The following is a 19636-nucleotide window of genomic DNA, read 5'->3' as shown; positions in this document are numbered from 1 at the left end:
ACTAACGGTGAAGTGGCCAAAAATGGTGCTGCTACCCTATTAAAGAAATAATCAAAAACATAATACTGGAAAATAATATAAAAAGCTCGTTAAACTGTTTTGTTGTGACACAAGTAAAATTTTATATTATGTTTATATGGGTGTAAGCCACTATTGATTCTAATGAAAATTACTGTTATAATGCGTGATTCATTTAGAGGTACTTTTCTGGTGAGGATTTGTTGGGAGATCGAAAAAAATTATTATATGCTTATACAGAGTTGGGATAAAGTATGGAACCAAGCAAATATCTTTGAAACGAAAAGAACAATATTTATGAACCTTTGCATGCAAGTACAGTGACACAAAAGGCATCTGATGCCATATATTTTATAAGAACTGCATTTTATAAGAACTTGTTATTTTTAATTCGTACATACCAAGTTTGGAAAAAAAAACTATTGGAACAAGAAATAAATCTCTTTACAGTTAAAAAATAGGTTAATTTATTTACGTTAGACCAATGATATTAAAAATAAAAAAAAATAATTTCAAATCTTGAAAATGTTTGCTGTTCATCTCCTGACAACGTGCAAGCCTATACATAAATTCTTGAGTCACTTTCTGCAAGATTTCTGCATGTATTAGGTCACATTCATCAGTTATTTTTTGTGTCAAATCCTGCAAGCATGTTGGTCGCCTAAAGTAAACACGTGATTTTAGGTAACCCCAAAGAAAAAAAATCTAAAGGGTTGAGGTCCGGAGAAAGAGCGGGCCACGCTATGAATCCTCTACTTCCAAACCATCGATTTGGAAAATTCACTTCCAAAAAATGAAAATTCACCATAACCGATTTTCATTAATATTTCAATACGATCTTTTTCACTTAAATGAACCATTTTTAATACAACTTATTTCTGTCAATTAGTTCAGTAACAGTTTTACCTACTGTACTAAATTCAAATAAGTCATGTTGTTCTGAAGCTATTTTCTTGTGGAATTTTTATAATCAAGTATATTCAAATGGGAAATAAGCCACAATTTTACCTAAAAATGATTTTATTAACGTTTCGACGCCCAAGTCGGTTGTCGTTGTCAAAATACAAAATAATACTAAATAAACAAAAATGTTGTTGCTTAGTAAAAAATTCTTCTAATAATTTATTTAACCTGACTCATTTATATCGGCAATTCAGACACGTATTATACATTTTAAAGTAGACGACTTTAAAATGATATTGCCAATATTGATGAGTTGCGTTCCTGGGTTAATAAAATAAAAAATAATATTTTAAATAATAAAATATATAAAAATATTATATATTTTTAATATATAATTAATTAAAATCATTTAAATTTTTATTACCTACGTTAAAAAATCATTTTTTGATAAAATTGTGGCTTATTTCCCATTTGAATATACTTGATCAAATAAGTCATGCAGTGCACGTAAACAACAATTTTAGTCTACATTACAGATGGTATAGTCGGTTCGCTAAACTCAGACACAATTGTCTAGTGATTTTAGTAAGTAATGTTTTTGCCAATAGTTTTGCCAATTTGTTAAAATTGGCAAAGAAATAATTACTAAATAGTTAGTAATTACTAAATAGTTAGTAATTTTGCCAATTTTGGCAAAATTGGCCAAAAGAAAAAAAAATTCCTACTAAAATCACTAGCCAGTTATGTCTGAGTTTAACGGACCGACTATACTCGTTTATTTCCTACTACGTTGTATTAATACCAAAAATTATCTACAGACACTTTTTTTAAAAAATTTTTCTACCAAATTTCGTATGTATGAATTAAAAATAAGAAGTTTTTTTGTGGACACAGGGTGTACCATTTAAATTAAATAATTTAAGTTTATTTCCGGTGAAACCGGAAGTGAAGTAGTATCAAAAAATATGGCACAGATGCCTTTTGCGCCACTGTATTTGCATGCAAAGTTTCATAAATATTGCTCTTTTCGTTTCAAAGATATTTGCTTGGTTCCATACTTTATCCCAACCCAGTATTATACGTTTATGTATTTTGTGGTGTAGAATTTAGTGATGTATGTATTGTTGTATATATTATGTACAGTTGTACAAGAATCAAAAACCGCTATACGCGGTAAAAATGAGTGGCGCACACAATATTCCAGCTACAAAAGAGCTATTATGAATATTATATGTGGCGCAAAAATCTATTTTCATTTTGATTAAAAATGAAATTTTAGTTTTGTTTTAAAAGGTTTTTCTACAGTAGTTGTTAATTTTAAGTAAGACGCGCCACAAAAGAGCAACTTTGATAAAATTTGCATTTGGAAGCCCTTTTAGGGTGCGTTTTACTTTAAATGAGGCAAGTATGGAAAACATTTTCAAAATAAAACTAGTATTTTATTTTCCATCCAAATGAAAATACATTTTTGCGCCACGTAATATTTATATCAGCTCTTTTCTAGCTGGAATATTGTGTGTGCCACTCATTTTTACGGCGTTGGTAACGTTTCGTCACGGTAATAAAATATTCAGCATTAGGAGAACCTTCAATTATTTTTATGATTATATTCCTATAATTTTAATAATGGTAGGGGAGCCCAAGAGGGGATGTTTGCAGTTACTCGAGCGCGTCAGATTATTACATCCTTGTACCCTGAAAATGTACCTCTACCATATATTGGCTCTTAATGTGGGGTAGTTACGGGGGGACCGAAAAAAATCTATTTTTAGAAAAACTCGAAATCGTTAAATTAAGATACGGTAAGATAAGTACATGCAAAAGAGTGTATATTTCAAAAATCTGACGATTTGAGCGGGATGTAAGGAAAGGAGTGAGTCCCAAAGTTTCTCAAGAAATAAGCGAATATTTCGTGAAATGAATGACAGATCGACAAACTAAAAAATGCTTGCTCAATATTTTTTAAAAAGCTATCGAACGATACCAAACACGACTTCCCACGGAGAGGGGTGGGAGGTAGATTTAAAATTTTAATTACGAATCCCGCGATATTTCGCGAAATAAACATCAAATCGAGAAACTGAAAAAGAGACTTATTCAATATTTTTGAAAAATCTATCGAATGGCATCAAACAAGACCCCCCACGGAGGTGGGGTGGAAGTTACTTTAAAATCTTAAATGATAGCCCCATTTTTTATTGCAGATTTGGATTCCTTACGTAAAAATAAGTAACTTTTGTTCGAGATATTTTTTCGAATTATGGATAGATGGGGCTATCATCTAAAAAAACTATTGTTGGAAAAATGGAAAATTAAATTAAAAATGGAAATTCCCCACTAAAATGGAAAACTTCACTTAACTTTTTTTGGTATAAGGACCTACTTTTCACAACCCAATAGGTCCCCATAACGCTCGAGTGACTGCACATTTATCATACTTTGCTCCCATACAATAACGTTTCGTTATTAATTTTTTCTACGAGCGTGCAAAAATGTCTACTTTCGCGCACGCATTTTAGTTTAGAAAGTTTCACTTTTCCGCACGCGTGTTACTTTTCCGCACGAGTGTTACTTTCCGCCCGTGTTTTTTACTTTTCCGCACGCGTGTTAATTTAGATATGTTAATATGGCCTTAAAGTAATTATAATTAATACATGCAACAAACTAATATTTAGATATTATTTACTTCAAATATATCTTATTGTGTTCCTGTTTTAATGAAATTAACGCGACAATTCGATGAAATAAAATTATTTTGACATAATATTCGAAAGTCAAATCGGTAGACAATAAGAGTCGTTTTGAATCATCGTCATGGAAACCAAGATCGTCGTCATGCTAACTAATTATATTGAAAGTTTGGTTTTGACAACCTTGTCAAAGAATTAATTTGTGTATGTATTTTCATATTAATTAAATTAATTTATTAAGATTTGGTAATTTTTTAAAGACTCTTAGAAAAAATATTGTTCCTAACTCTTGCAGAAAGTCTCTTTTCCGCACTCGACAAACTCCCGCTTCGCGTCGTTCGGCAAACTGCAGTCGTGTGCGGAAAAGAATGACTTTCTGCACTTGTTAAGAAAATAACTATATAGCCAAATCAAAATAATACTAATTAATATTATATAATAATAGTCTCCCGTTTTATACTGCTAACGTATCTGTGGGAGTATAGCAGGGTAGTCTGCTATATCTAGGGCCTACGGTATACAAGGAAGGTAACAGGGCCAGTGCTACGCTTCAACTGCCTATTATTACCCCTGGTTTTACCCAAGGTCCCCATTTTATTCAGGCTGAGTCGACCTGGGGCCTATAAACATTTTAAAACTATCTAGTTGTTCTTGCTGGCGCGGCGCGGCGGTAGGATTTGAACCGCTTAGCCACTCCTGCCCAGATAATAATTAATATTATAAATTTTATATTTATTTTAATGACGTCACACCTAAATGGTGATTAACAAGTAGTGTTAAGTTGGTACTAAGTTGGGAGTGGCTCTGAGCAGGGCGGAAACCCTCAAATAAATTACGAAGGCTCTTATTCAAAGTTTTAGAGTTCAATTATTGTTATATTTCAACTATATTATCAAGTGTTTTCGCTGAACTGAGACGAATATTATAGTTGCTTTCAAGGAAACTCAGTGAGAATTTTCCGGTAAATGGTTTTTATATATTTTCTTATAGTCAGCATTTTTTTACAGTGTTGTAATATTACTCTTCTTATTGATTGGATTTAAATCAATTTCTTGATAGGAGTTTATGTAGATTATTTCAATGTTTCTAGGATATTTATCCAAAGAAATTATCTTGTGAGATATTTAGTTCTTTTGAGGATATGTTCCAGTTTTGAAGGTTGTCAATTAATATTGGAAATTATTATCATTTACTTTCGAGTCCATTTAAACTCTCTCATTTTTAAGTTCCTTTTAATTCCTTTAAACACCCAATATTTTTATAAATTGTCAAATAAAATTTTAATGCGGGTATAATATCATATGTTATCCTATAATAATATATTGTTTTAGATAAATCACATTCTGTATTTAAATTCCAAATGCATATGTCTGTTATTTGAACCAAGGTCACAAAGCCACCATACTATCTATCGGTTTGGGTTTTTGCTCGACTAATGATGTAAGTTTTTTTGGCATAGTTCTTATCCCAATTAGGAAGAAAAGCACTTACTCGTTTCTCTTTCTTCTTTCACTTTTTCCTCCACTTTTAAAATTGAGGTAAACGGGGATCATGCTTTGGAGACACTTACATGAAGTCATAAAAATCTCACACCACCGAGTGCAGATCGCTTTCAAGTAGCAGTCAATTATGGGACAAGCCCTGGAGTACCTATCTCCAGTCTCCAAATTCGTTTTCATCAGTCTGTACCAACAGGAAGGGCAGCTTTAATAACCGTCCGACAGTTAGCACCATCTCTGGACTAACTTCAGCTACTCTGGACTTCAGAATCCACAGCAAGGTAGGGATGGGAAAAACCTACCGGTTTTAACCTAAAACCGGTTTTAGTACTTCGCAATAACCGGTTTTACTGGTTGTTTTTTGTCCCGGTTATAACCGATTTTTTCTTTTTAAAGTAAAAACCGGTTATTAGGTTTTTACGGTGATTAGCATTAGGTTAGGTATTATTTTGGATCCCAATCATAATTATTATTCTCAAGTAATTATTCCAAACAAAACCATAATTCAAATTTTATTTTATAAATACAGAATCAAACTTATAGTGCAAACTCACATCAGCCAGAAACAATTAAATTTTATTATATAATTTCGTTGAAAAGGTATTTGTAATCAAAATATTTACATAAGAAGTGATCTGGTGGAAGTAGACGCAAACATCATCTATTTTTCACACTTGACTCTTGACATTGAAAGTGGGTGAATGACTTTTTCTGATTACCAAAAATAAGGTTCTGACTATGAATATCGAATTACCGTTTAAGAATACGAATCTCCAAGGATTTCCCTACGTTTTCTAAACGATACACCCATACAGGAATTATTAAATGAGTTAAAATGTAATACCTATTATACAAATATACAAACGTCTTAAAAGAAACATGATAATTTTTTATGGTAGTAGAAATAAAAGATAAATTGCAATATCCAATTTATTTAATTAAAATATTTATGGATCATATTGATATCGAGTATCAAGTCGAGTGAAGTATCGCAAACTAAAGTGAATTGTAAATGTAACATTGTATCCTATTGGATTAAAAAAAACCAAAAACCGGTTTTTCCAAAAAACGGTTTTTTTGGACGGTTATAACCGCCAGGTTAAACCGTAAGTAAAAAAAACCGGTATAACCGAAAACCGGTGTTTTGTCGAAAACCGCCGTCCCTACAGCAAGGACACTTTTGGGAACCATATCGGGTTTGTGTGGGGAACATTTTTTGGTACTCCCAATTAAATAGGTACCTACACATACCAGTATACAACGCTTATATTGTTTTTTTTTGTAATATCCAGAACAGTTGGTGCATTCACCTATTTACCTACACATACCGCTTCCAGATTTGTATTGTATTTATATTTTTCTTGTAATATTAATAATAATTTGATAGTGCTCCCACACCTGTATGACTTTATGGTAAAAGAAAATTTGAGCTCAAATATTTTTTTCATACAATATTTTAATTTATTCAATTATTAATATAAATTAATTTAAATATCATTTCATTACAATTAAACTTCAATCATTTATTTACACCTAAATTATTTTCTTATAATTAATTTTTTTTTATTTACATTAACGTGCTCGGCAACAATGTCCACTTCTTCTTCTTCAGGTGCCATCTCCGCTACGGAGGTTGGCAATCATCATAGCTATTTTAATTTTTGAGGCAGTAGCTCTAAATAGTTGTTTTGAGCTGCATCCAAACCATTCTCTCAGGTTCTTCAGCCATGAAATTCGTCTTCTGCCGATGCTTCTTCTGCCATCTATCTTTCCCTGCATTATGAGTCGCAGGATGCCATACTTCTCGCCCCGCATCACATGTCCGAGGTACTGTAGTTTTCTTTCTTTAATTGTCAGTTCAACTTCCTTCTCTTTACCTATTCTTCTCAGTACTTCATTGTTCGTAACTCTATCTACCCAGGAAACCCTCATAATTCTTCTATACGTCCACATTTCAAAGGCGTTAAGTCGTCTCATTGTCTCTACATTTAACGTCCATGATTCCAGTCCATAGTATAGTACACTATATACGTAGCATTTTGTTAGGCGTACTTTAAGAGCTAATGTTAAATCTTTACTACATAGGACCTTTTTCATTTTCATAAAATTAGAACGTGCTTTCTCGATTCTGACTTTGATTTCTGCAGTGTAGTCATTATTTTCGGTTATAAGTGTCCCTAGGTAAGTGTACTTTTTTACTCTTTCGATCTGCTGGCCCTCTACTATCAAGATTTCGTTAGTATTATGGTTGTTTTTACTAATTTTCATAAACTTTGTCTTTTTGATATTGAGAGAGAGTCCGTACTCCCTACTACACCTTACTATTTTACTCATGAGTATTTGCAGGTCTTGTAAATTATCGGCTATTATTACTGTATCATCTGCATATCTGATGTTGTTAACTAAGACTCCATTTACTCTTATGCCGACTGTTTCATCTTCCAGAGTTTCTCGCATTACCTCTTCAGAATAAACGTTAAATAATAGAGGTGATAGTATGCAGCCTTGCCTGACTCCTCTTTTTATTTCCATTTCTTCAGATGTTTCTGTTTCAATTCTTACTATTGCTCGCTGATTGTAATAGAGATGTGTTATTAGTCTTAAATCTCTTTCATCTAGGTTTTTAGTTTTTAGAATTTCCATGAGTCGGTCATGTTTTATTTTATCAAACGCTTTATTGTAGTCTATAAAACAGACGTAAAGAGAACGGTTAACATCCAAACATCTCTGTGTCAGCACGTTGAAGGAGAATAATGCCTCTCTGGTGCCCATTCCATTGCGGAACCCATACTGAGTGTCACTAATATCCAGCTCCAGTTTAGAGTGTACTCTGGCGTGGATAATTTTCAGCAGAATTTTCAAGGTATGTGACATTAAGCTTATGGTTCGGTAGTCACTGCATTCTTTGGCATTCACTTTTTTTGGCAAACACACAAATGCTGATGTCAACATTTCTCTAGGGATGATTCCCGTAGTATAGATAGCGTTGAACAGTTCTACTATTATGTCCAGGTTTTTCTCGTTGACCAACTTTATCAGCTCGCTAGGTAATTCATCTGGACCAGCAGATTTATTGGTTTTCATAGAGTTTATTGCCTGACTAACCTCTGATTTGGATATCTCTGGGCCTACATCTCCGGTTTGGCTATCTACGGATGTACTAGCTTCTCTCTGGTCATGAAATAGTTCCTCGATGTACTCTTTCCATCGTCGTAGTTTTCGTTCTGTCTCTATTATAGTATTTCCGTTTTTGTCGAGCAATATATTTGAGGTTCTTCTATTTCCTATTCCGGCTAGTTCTTTGACTTTTTTATGTAGGTTGAAGTTGTCATATATGTTTTGAAGTTCTTCTATTTCTTTACATTTTTCAGAGAAGTAGGTTTCTTTAGCCTCCCTAAGTTTTCTTCTTATTTGGTTTTGAAGCTGTTTATAGCGAGTCTTATTAATTGTTTTGTTTTTTCTTCTTTCATTCATCAACTCTAGAATTTCCTCCGTCATCCATTCTTCTTTCTTACATTTGGTTGTTGTAAGTACTTTCTTACTTGGATCTAATATAGAGGTTTTGAAGAATTGCCACTGTTGTTCTACGTTGCAATTATTTCTTGGGTTTCTATCTAGATTTGTGTTGATTTCATGTTTCAAATTTTCTTTTGTTTCTTCTGACTTAAGTTTCTGTATGTTAAGTTTATTGTTGTTGCGGCTTTTTTGCGTCTTTTTTAGTTGAAGTTGAAACCTAGCAATAAGAAGACTGTGATCAGAAGATACGTCCGCTCCTGGATATGCCTTTACTGCCTGAATTGAGTTTCGATATCTGTGCTTTATTAGGATGTAGTCAATTTGATTTCTGACGATTTTGTTGTCTTTGTCAGCTGGCGATTTCCATGTATAAAGGCGTCGCTTAGGTAATTTAAAGAATGTATTTGCGACTACAACATTATGTTCCTGGCAAAATTCTATTAGGCGATCCCCTCTGTCATTTCGTTCGCCAAGTCCATATGGCCCTACATTAGGGTAGCATTTTCCTTCGCCAATTTTTGCATTGAAATCACCCATGATCACTGTTATGTCTCTAGATGCTGTGAGCTGTAATGTTTTTTGAAGTTCGCTATAAAAGTTCTCTATTTCTTCTTCATTTTTGTCAGCAGTTGGCGCATAAATCTGAATTAGGTTCATTTTTCCATGAGCTGTCAATAATTGCAACATTATAATTCTTTCGGACACCGGAACGAAGCCTGTTACTGATCTCGTTACTTTTTCACTGAGGATCATAGCAACTCCATATCTGTGTTGGGTGTCGCTGCTTCCAGAGTAATAGATTCGCCCATTGTCTGTATTGAGTTCGCCAGAACTGACCCATCTTGTATCGCTTATTCCTAATATATCGATATCTAGTCGCATCATCTCTTGCTGTATATTCCTCAGTTTTCCAGGTTCATACATACTTCTTACATTCCATGTAGCGATTTTGTAGGTGTATTTGTATATATTTAGGGAACAGGGATTTCGCTGACTAACGGCCTGGGAAGCCCTGTCGTTGCTGTTGTTTCTTCCCCTGCCGATCCGAGAACCATGATTAGTAGGTCGTTGATTGTCATTTCTGTAAGCCATGACGATTTCTAGGGATACTCCATGAGTCTTTAATGCAGTGGTTTCCCGTTGCCTTCTGCATTCTTATACCGTTGACCATTCTGTAGGGTTCATCCGCCTTCGAGACCGATTTCTCAGTCTCAGGACAAAAGAGTGCCCTGTCCACTCGCACGGGACAATTACAAACAAGATTACAAAAGGTATAATTAAAGAGCCTTAACAAGTTATGTCATAAAAAAAATTAAAGTTTATGATACAATGATATTTTTTTTTTAAACTGAAGAACTCTGTCTAACGGGTTGGTATCACTTAGAATGTCACATAGCTGCGGTTTGAGTTTGAGCTGTTGTCTTACTACACTGAACTGATGATATTCGGTAATAATCTGGTTCACAGTAAGTTGGCACTGGCATGTTAGACAGAGAGGCCGGATATCTGATGACATCAGGAAGCCGTAAGTTTGGTGTGGTCTATACGGATTGTTCTTATAATTCTACGGTCTTGTCTAGAGAGTCCTGTGGGGCCAGTGTAAAGTGGCTTATATACTGAGGGCTGGATAACACGTAAATATGTATTTAGGGAGCTCCAGTGGGTTTGCCATAATCTCCATGTGAATCTGTACGCTTCTGTTTTCAAATCTTTACAAATTTGGATGTGGGTTGTTGACGTGGTATCTGTTGAAGCCGTTTTAGCATGCTGATCTGCGAGTTCATTGCCAGGTATACCAATGTGAGACGGAATCCATATAAATGTAATCTTAGTGTTTAAGGAAATTTATAATTAAATTAATTTCTCATTAAATCTAGTAATTTATAATTAAATTACTAGCTACTATTCCCACAAAAAAAGGCATCTCAATAAATGGTCATAAAATAAACAACCTACGTTTCGCAGATGACACAGCCCTTCTTGCAAATAGTCAAGCAGAGCTGATTGATCTTATACTACTGGTTGAAAACGAAAGTCAAATATTTGGTCTGCAATTAAACATATCAAAGACAAAGATCTTGATAGTGGATATACTACATAACAATCATCCACATATAACCACAATTGATCGGTTTGAGGTTGTGAGCTCATACTTATATCTGGGATCATTTATCGTTAAAGATGAGGTTGATCAACTGCCTAATATTTCCAATACTGACCTACGGATGTGAATCTTGGACCCTGAGAAATTGGGAAAGAAGAAAGATAGACGCCACTGAAATGTTCTGTCGGAGACGAATGCTACGAGTTCCTTGGACCGACCATAGAACAAATAATTCAACTTTAAGAGAGCTAAAAGTTAGCCGACGACTCTCCAGTAAAGTCCATCTCCAACAATTAAAATACTTTGGACATGTTATGAGAGCAAACACAGAAAACATGGAAAGACTCATTATACAAGGAAAGGTGGAAGGCCGAAGATCACGAGGAAGATCCCCAACAAGATGGATCGATCAAATTACGGGAATATGCAACAGACCTATGCATGAGTTAAAAGAAATGACCAGAGACAGAGATCTTTGGAGACGGACAATACACGACATCACGTCGACCACTACACTCCCTCCGGGGGGTCAGGATTGAAGAGAAATTCCCTCAGAATAGGGCTTTTCATCGACTGTCATTTGTTTCGAGCTTCTGTCATGTGTCACATAATATAAATATATCTACGCCATACGTCTTTGGTTTGTATCATTGGTATATATCAATAACGTATGATGTAGATATATTAATATTATGTGACACATGACAGAAGCTCGAAACAAATGACTGTGAATGAAAAGCCCTATAGGAAACCATTTTTTACTTGTGATTTTTGTTTGTGACTACGTGCCGAAGTATAACTGATTTTTGATAATAAGTAGGCAGTAGGTTCACCTTATCTAGACTCGTGCCCGTCCAACTCATTTAGAGTTCTGGAGATTATTCTTTCGAATAATCCTCCATTATTTATACAGGGTGTCCCGAAAAGATTGGTCATAAATTATACCACAGATTCTGGGGTCAAAAATAGGTTGATTGAACCTCACTTACCTATATAAAATAGTGCACACAAAAAAAGTTACAGCCCTTTGAAGTTACAAAATGAAAATCGATTTTTTTTCATATATCGAAAACTCTCAGAGATTTTTTATTGAAAATTGACATGTGGCATTTTTACGACAGCAATATTTAAAAAAAAATTAAGTAAAATTTGTACACCCCATACAAATTTTATGGGGGTTTTGTTCCCTTAAACCCCCCAAACTTTTGTGTACGTTCCAATTAAATTATTATTGTGGCACTATTAGTTAAACACATTATTTCTAAAACTTTTTTGCCTCTTAGTACTTTTTCGATAAGCCAGTGTTTATCGAGATATTTTGAATATTTGTCGAATCCACCACATATTTGTATATGGGTGTACAGTTATAGAGACCTGTTAATAATCTGAAAATTTATTTATAATTTACATTTTTAGGTATATTTTGAAAAAGAAGCTACATCTCGATAAAAGGTGACTTATGAACAAAAGACTAAGAGACAAAAGTTTTAAAAACACTGTGTTTAACTAATGGTACCACAATAATAGTTTAATTGGAACGTACACAAACATTAGGGGGGTTTAAAGGAACAAAACCCCCATAAAATTTATACGTAAATATATAGAAAAAGAAGCCGCATCTCAATAAAAACTGGCTTATCGAAAAAACACTAAGAGGCCAAAAAGTTTTAAAAACGTTGTGTTTAACTAATGGTACCACAATAATGAATTAATTGGAACGTACACAAAAGTTTGGGGGGGTTTAAGGGAACAAAATCCCCATAAATTTTTTATGGGGTGGACAAATTTCACTATAATTTTGTTTTAAGATGTTCCTGACATAAGAATTATACATATCCATTTTCAATAAAAAATCTCTAATAGTTTTCGATATATTGAAAATAATCGATTTTCATTTTGTAACTTCAAAGGGCTGTAACTTTTTTTGTGAGCACATTTGTACTAAGGTAAGTTAGGTTCAATCGAACTATTTTGACCCCAAAATGTGTGGTATAATTTATGACCATTCTTTTCGGGACACCCTGTATATTATTATACATATTTTCAGGTAGTATCTAACTTACTTGTATGTACTACAGCCTTGTAGTACTATTATAATTTGGTGAAAGGTTGTTATTTAAGCTAGGTGTAAGTTGTATTCTCTATATAAGAAGTACTCCTCATTTTTCCATTATTGTTACATTATATTAAACTGCTCGTCAAAAGTTAGGGATATAGAAAATTATGCTGATTTTCATAGTTGATTTTTTCGCGAACAGACGGATTCCGCTATTTTTTTATTTTAGATTTTTCTTTAGTATTTACACATTTGTGAAAAGGTTTACTCAAACCTATTTTTTGTACTTATACCGGGTGGAAAAATAGAAATGTTTTTCTTATGTTAAGTTCAGACACCCTGTAGGGAAAACGAGCTACACATGTGTATATATCAGAATCGTATTGTAGTCTTATGTTTTGTGAACATGTTGTTGTATGAATGTCGCTAATATCTTTAGAAACAAAAAAAAATAGACGGTTTTGTAATTTAACATGTGTTTTAACCGAAACAAATGTTTGACACACCTTGTAGGGAGAAAAAAACACAAATGTGAGTATACCTCGAGATTATGTTGTAGTCTAGTATTTTGTAAATATTTTATTTTTTTAATTTTTATGATATCTTTAATAACAAAGAAACTAGACGGTATTGCTCTTTAATATTTGTTTGTATGTCTCACATGTGTGATTTGATGCATGTCGTCAGGTAAAACACATATTAAAGAGTAATATTGTCTAGTTTCTTTGTTAATAAAGATATTAGAGAAATTAAAAAAAATAAAATATTCACAAAATATGAGACTACAACATAATATCGAGGTATACTCACCTTTGTGCCTTTTTCTCCCTACAAGGTGTCTCAAACTTTGTTTCAGTTAAAACACATGTTAAATTAAAAAACCGTTTATTTTTTGTTTCTAAAGATATCAGGGACATTCAAAAAATAAAATATTCACAAAACATAAGACTACAATACGATTTCGATGTATACTCACATTTGTACCTCATCCTCCCTACAGGGCGTCTTAAACTTAACATAAGAAAAACATTTCTTTTCTTCCACCCAGAATAAGTACAAAAAAAAAGTTTGAGTAAACCTTTGCATAACTGGGTAAATACTAAAGAAAAATCTAAAATAATAAAAAAAAATTAGCGGAATCCGTTAATATGTTCACGAAAAATCTACTATGACAATTTAGCCGAATTTTCTATATCCTCAACTTTTGACGAGCAGTTTATTTATATTACCTAATCTTGTAAAATATTATAACTATTGTCATTTTATGGTTATTTAATAGTCATTTTGTTTAACTCAGGAATTCTCAAAATCTAAGAAGTTATATTTAATAAATCCCTAATCGTTTTGCCTATAATTTATTATTATTCCCTCATTTTTGCATTTACAGATTTAATATAAACTGCTCGTGAACAGTTAGGGATATAGAAAATTATGCTCATTTTCATAGTTGATTTTTTCGTGAACGGATTTGTAACTGTCTTCTTTTTACACAGTTGACAACGACGTCTCATTTGTCCACATATTATAAGGTGCTGTCAACTGGATTTTAGACTTTCTGGTATAATAGAGGAACATGATGGTCCAGGAAAACGTGGCAGTTGATAAATATCCAAACCGCAATATCCGCTAGTTGTAGCTAAAACCCAGTCTTTGTAACCAAAGCGCTTTCCCTTTATATGTTGCTTACAACTATGCCTGCCAAAGTAAGAAATTATAGATTCGTCAATGGAGAAATTGGGTGGTGGAGAAAATTGTCATTATCCATATCCATCAGAGGTCTTAGTTTCTCCATTTTGTCGTTTTTAGGTAGATTGTTATTGTCTGCAACATGAATGTACCTAAAAATTTCTTCAAAATGATTTTTCCATAGTTCCCCAGTTCCAGCCTAGCATTATTTTGATATGTTTAACGATATGTCCAACAATGGATGGCAATAAAAAGAGATCAAAAAATCAACTGGATCACGGTCTGACGATAATGATATGGGAGGTAAATAAGTTGTAGCAAACTCTGATTTTTCAGTTTAATCTTTTGCTTCGAGGTCATTGATAGTTTGGCTCCAATGACGTCGACTTGGCCTATCTGGATCACTACAACCTTTATCTTCAGATTCTTCATCGGTATCGACACTATCATTATCGGGTGGTGAGATGTATATGTTGGATGGTAACATTAGTAAAATATCATATTCATCCAGTCGCTTAATTTTATCCAATAATTCTGCTGTAGTTATAGACCTGAGAACTATAGAATCAACTTTTTTTGGTACGCGGGATCCAGAACTATTAGAGGTTTCTTCCTAAAACACAATTTTCCTAAATGGTGTGGTACCTATGTGCCCAAGCCGTCGCTAGCAAACAGTTTTAATTCCGTTTTTTATATTAAAAATATCAAATAATCCTATAACATTTATAATATACCTAAAGAATAGTATAATTCGTATTGACACTTAAAAGAAATATTCAAAATATTCCATAAATAAAGACTTCCATAACGTTTTTTGTACATGTTCAGCTATCAAAAATGCACGAAAGTTAAATCTGCTTATCGATTCACAAGTTACTCTCACAAATTTTTAGTCTATGCTAGTCGATAAAGACACTACTTATAAAGAGTAAAACAAACAAATATTTCCCGTTACACACTTCAACTCGGCTTGAAGGACCTTCAAGTACCATGGGTCGTTATCGACTGTCTCTGGGCATAAATGGGTTAAATCGGTATTTCCGTACTTGTAACTCGTAACGTTTTAAATATCGTAGCGGTATGACTTTCGAAAACATCGAATTCTATCATAAGCGGGTGCATACAAAGATATCTTACACTGGAGTATTTTATTTCTGCACAAATACCTACATAATATTTAGGTATTTGTGCAGATTTATTTAAAATAATATGAGAGTCATTTAATAATCCCTCCGCTACTGATGGTCATAAAAATAACACTATCTGCATATTTCGTTTTTAATTTTTAATCTTAAACAAAAAAGTAATATGCTGACAAGTTGAATTTGAGGGTAATACGGTATTTTTATCGATCACGGTTTTAAAGTAACATGAATTATTTTTCATTGAAAATCTGTAGATTTAAGGAATTATATAAAAGTTTTATACCCATAGGAAGGGGATTACGCCATCATTATTTGTGACATCCTATTTAATTTTAAGCATCCTTATTTTTCTAATAATCTGTTATTGTAAATAGACAAGTCGAAAACGGCGGGTTCGTTGGGAAAAATATTCCCATGATATTTTTTTGCATAATCACTAGAGTTCGGATTTAAAAGCATAAAGAAACGCATAAAAAGCGCTTAAAAAGCTTAATGATTTTATGAAAAAAAGCATTTCATTATAAAAAAAAGCATAAAAATAAGCATATAAATTTTGACAAACCATTTTTTTAAAGAAAATGTAATAGGTATATAATTATTATCTCTAGGCTTAGCTTAACAACTAGTAAAATAATAAATAGTAAATACCTATATACCATATTATAAATTTAAAAATAAAATAGAATTAACATAAAAAAATAGATAACTGAAAAAAAATGCTCTAACCTAATTTTTATCGACACGATTTAGATGAAGGGAAATAAACTGCGCGTCATAGAAAACGGGCACCCTAAAAAATGGGTAATTTTTGATGTCGCGTATCTCCTAAACCTGTTGTCCGATTTAAATGATTTTTTTAATATGTTATAACCCTACCCTTTATCAATATCCCTGTATTAATATTTTTGCTGAACAGGTAAATTTTCATTGTATACCGGGTGTACGAATCAAACTGTGTTTTTTTTCTCAAAGTTCGCAACACCCTGTGGAATATTCTAGCATTTATAAAATACTGAAATTCAAACCCAATTATAGCCTCAGGTTTTCTTAATATTCTCTTTTTTGATTCATTCGCTTATGTTGGATAATACAAAAGTTATGTACTTTAACAACTAGCCATGTTCTTCATCAGTACAGGGTGTTATAAGTCTAAAGGGTTTTAAAGACTAAATAAGTTCGACAAACTTTAAGGGGTAATTCTGTATTAAAAATAATGACAGTTTGCTTTATAATCATATATCCGCAAATGCTTCGTTTCCGAGATACGGGATGTTAAATTTTTTCTTGCAAACTGATTATTTATTTATTGCTTTAAAACCGGATGAGATATACAAATGAAATTTGGTAGGTTTTAAGAGATGGTTATTGCGCATTTTTTGACATCCAACTAAGAATTTTATATTCACTATTGGAGCGCATACGGGTAATATGACCGATCATATTATTCGTATGCACGCCAATGGTGAATAAAAAATTCTTAGTTGTATGTCAAAAAATGTTCAAAAATTACGTCTTAAAACCCAGCAAATTTCATTTGCATATCTCAACCGGTTTTAGGGCAATAAATAAATCGTCAGTTTGTAAGAAAAAATTCAACATGTATATCGGAAACGAAGCATCTGCGGGCATATGTTTATAAAGCAACCGGTCATTATGTTTTCATGCAGAATTACCCCTTAAAGTTTGACGTACTTCTTTAAAAACACCCTGTACTGATAAAGAGCATGCCTAGTTGTTAAAGTACATAACTTTTGTATTATCCAACATAAGCGAATGAATCAAAAAACAGAATGTTAAGAAAACCCGAGGCTATAGTTGGGTTTTCATTTCAGTATTTTATAAATGCTAGAATAGTCCACAGGGTGTTGCGAACTTTGAGAAAAAAACACAGTTTGATTCGTACACTGTAAAATTTACCTGTTTTGCAAAAATAATATTAGAGGGATATTAACAAAGAATAGGGCTATAACATATTCAAAAAATCACTTAAATCGGACAACAGGTTTAGGAGATACGCGACATCAAATATGACCGATTTTTTAGGGTGCCCGTTTTCTATGACGCGCAGTGTATATAATTTTTCTTTAAATCATGAAATAACTAAATACTCATTTATATGTTCCATCATAAAATTTCGGCGCCTGTCACTCAAAACATTTTTGTATACCGAAACGCTTCTTTTAAAGGCGTCTGGTTATAGGTGCATACGTGTACTTTGCCACTACTGCCGGATCCATATTTATTTAAAGCGTTTAACGTGTTCTTCATTTAAAACTGAAAATATTTTCTGATTCTCATATTTTAAAACTTTTCGTTTTTTGTTAATACATCTTTGACTTTTGTTAATACTATCTGACTAATTTTTCCAGGGATACTTTCCATCTTTTTTTCAAAACTGTTTATTTTTTGGATAGATTTATTTAATGATATTTGCTGTTTCTCCAAATATTTTATTATTTCACTCACAAAATAAAAGTTGCTTTAGATAAAAGCAAGATTGTTTTGCAATTCTGTTTCACCTAAAACATCCTGACAATCTTTTAACGATTTGCTAGCAGTATCTGTACGTTCCAGTACGAAGCTTTTAAAATTTTCGAAATATTCGGTGTAGTATAAAGCTGCACCTAACCATGTAAACCACCGAGTTAATACTGGTTCCGGTGGTAATAGAGGGTTAGGGATCTGTTTTAAAAAGTCGCACACTTAAAGGAGCTTTAATGAAAATTCTTTTCCAATTTTGATCAATTCATTAACAAGTGTAGAACATTGAAGCCGCTTAGTTTTAACAACGTGATTTAGGCCTTGTGCTAGGCACGTAAAGTGAATTAGAATTAGATAAGACACTTTAAGATTTGATGCTGTTTTGATCATAATATGGTGCAGCGTCGGAAAGCATTAATACTATTTTGTTGGTGAGCACAACCTCGGGAAGATAAAAAAATTGTTAAAGCTTCATTTACGAACCTTGGAGCTGTATTGTTATTTATTGCTTCTAGTTTTTTTAAGCACACTAAATAACCCTTCGTCAAGAGTTCTTCGTGAAGTACGCCTATGATTAAATTAGCGACGTGCCGTCCACATTTATTTATTCCACAAATATCCGTAGTCTCGTCCACAGCAAACCAGATGTAAGTTTTCCCACTAGTGTTTTTACTCTTTTCTGGTTTCCTTGTAAACGCAATTAACATATTTTTTCGCAAAGTACTTTCATCCGGCACATGTCTTTGACAGTACTTTTCCAAAAACGATTTAAAACTGTCATTTTGCAATTTATTTAATGTGAGATCAGAGTCCACAATTATTGCACCGCATAGATCAAAATAAATTTCTGCTGTTCGCAAATGCAAAAATTATAATAGTATATAAAAAGCACCAAATAAGCACAAACATTCAAAAAATGCATGAAAATTTAAAAAAAGCAAAAAAAGCATAAAAAAGTGGTGTCAAAATGACTTATTTTTGCATATTTCGTTCATATTTAAAAAGAAAATAGTCCTGCTTGTATTATTTATCATAAGCATTATGGTTAAAAATCCGGACTCTAATAATCACATTCGTGAGACATCCCAGAATAAGATTCAATAAGTCGTCCACGTAAAAAGTGGTCCAATTTTTTTTCGCCCACGTGAAAAGTGATCCAACACAGGGTAAATGCTGAGTGCGAGAGAGATGCCATTCCGGCAGTCCAAATTGTGCATCTTACTCGCACTCACATTTACAGCCGCGTCAGTACGATCTAACCGCTCATTGTTATTAATTAAAATAACAGGGAAATAAAAGGGAAAAGAGTAAAAATTGGATAACAAAAACTTATAACCAATAGGCAGAAATGCACTTGGAATACAAAATGTAATGAATTGGAAAGGGATAATGCCAAAACAAAAACCTGGACAAATTAACTGCAAGGAAAAGCAAGTGCAAGGAACATGAGGAAACGACAAGGCAAGAAATAGGTAATGATAATAACAAACAGGATAAGAAAAATATTTGGAGACCAGCAACGTGGAATATAAGAGGAC

The sequence above is a fragment of the Diabrotica virgifera genome, chromosome 8 (assembly GCF_917563875.1).
Source record: "Diabrotica virgifera virgifera chromosome 8, PGI_DIABVI_V3a".
Lineage (NCBI taxonomy): Eukaryota > Metazoa > Arthropoda > Insecta > Coleoptera > Chrysomelidae > Diabrotica > Diabrotica virgifera.
Note: the sequence above shows the minus strand (reverse complement) of the source record.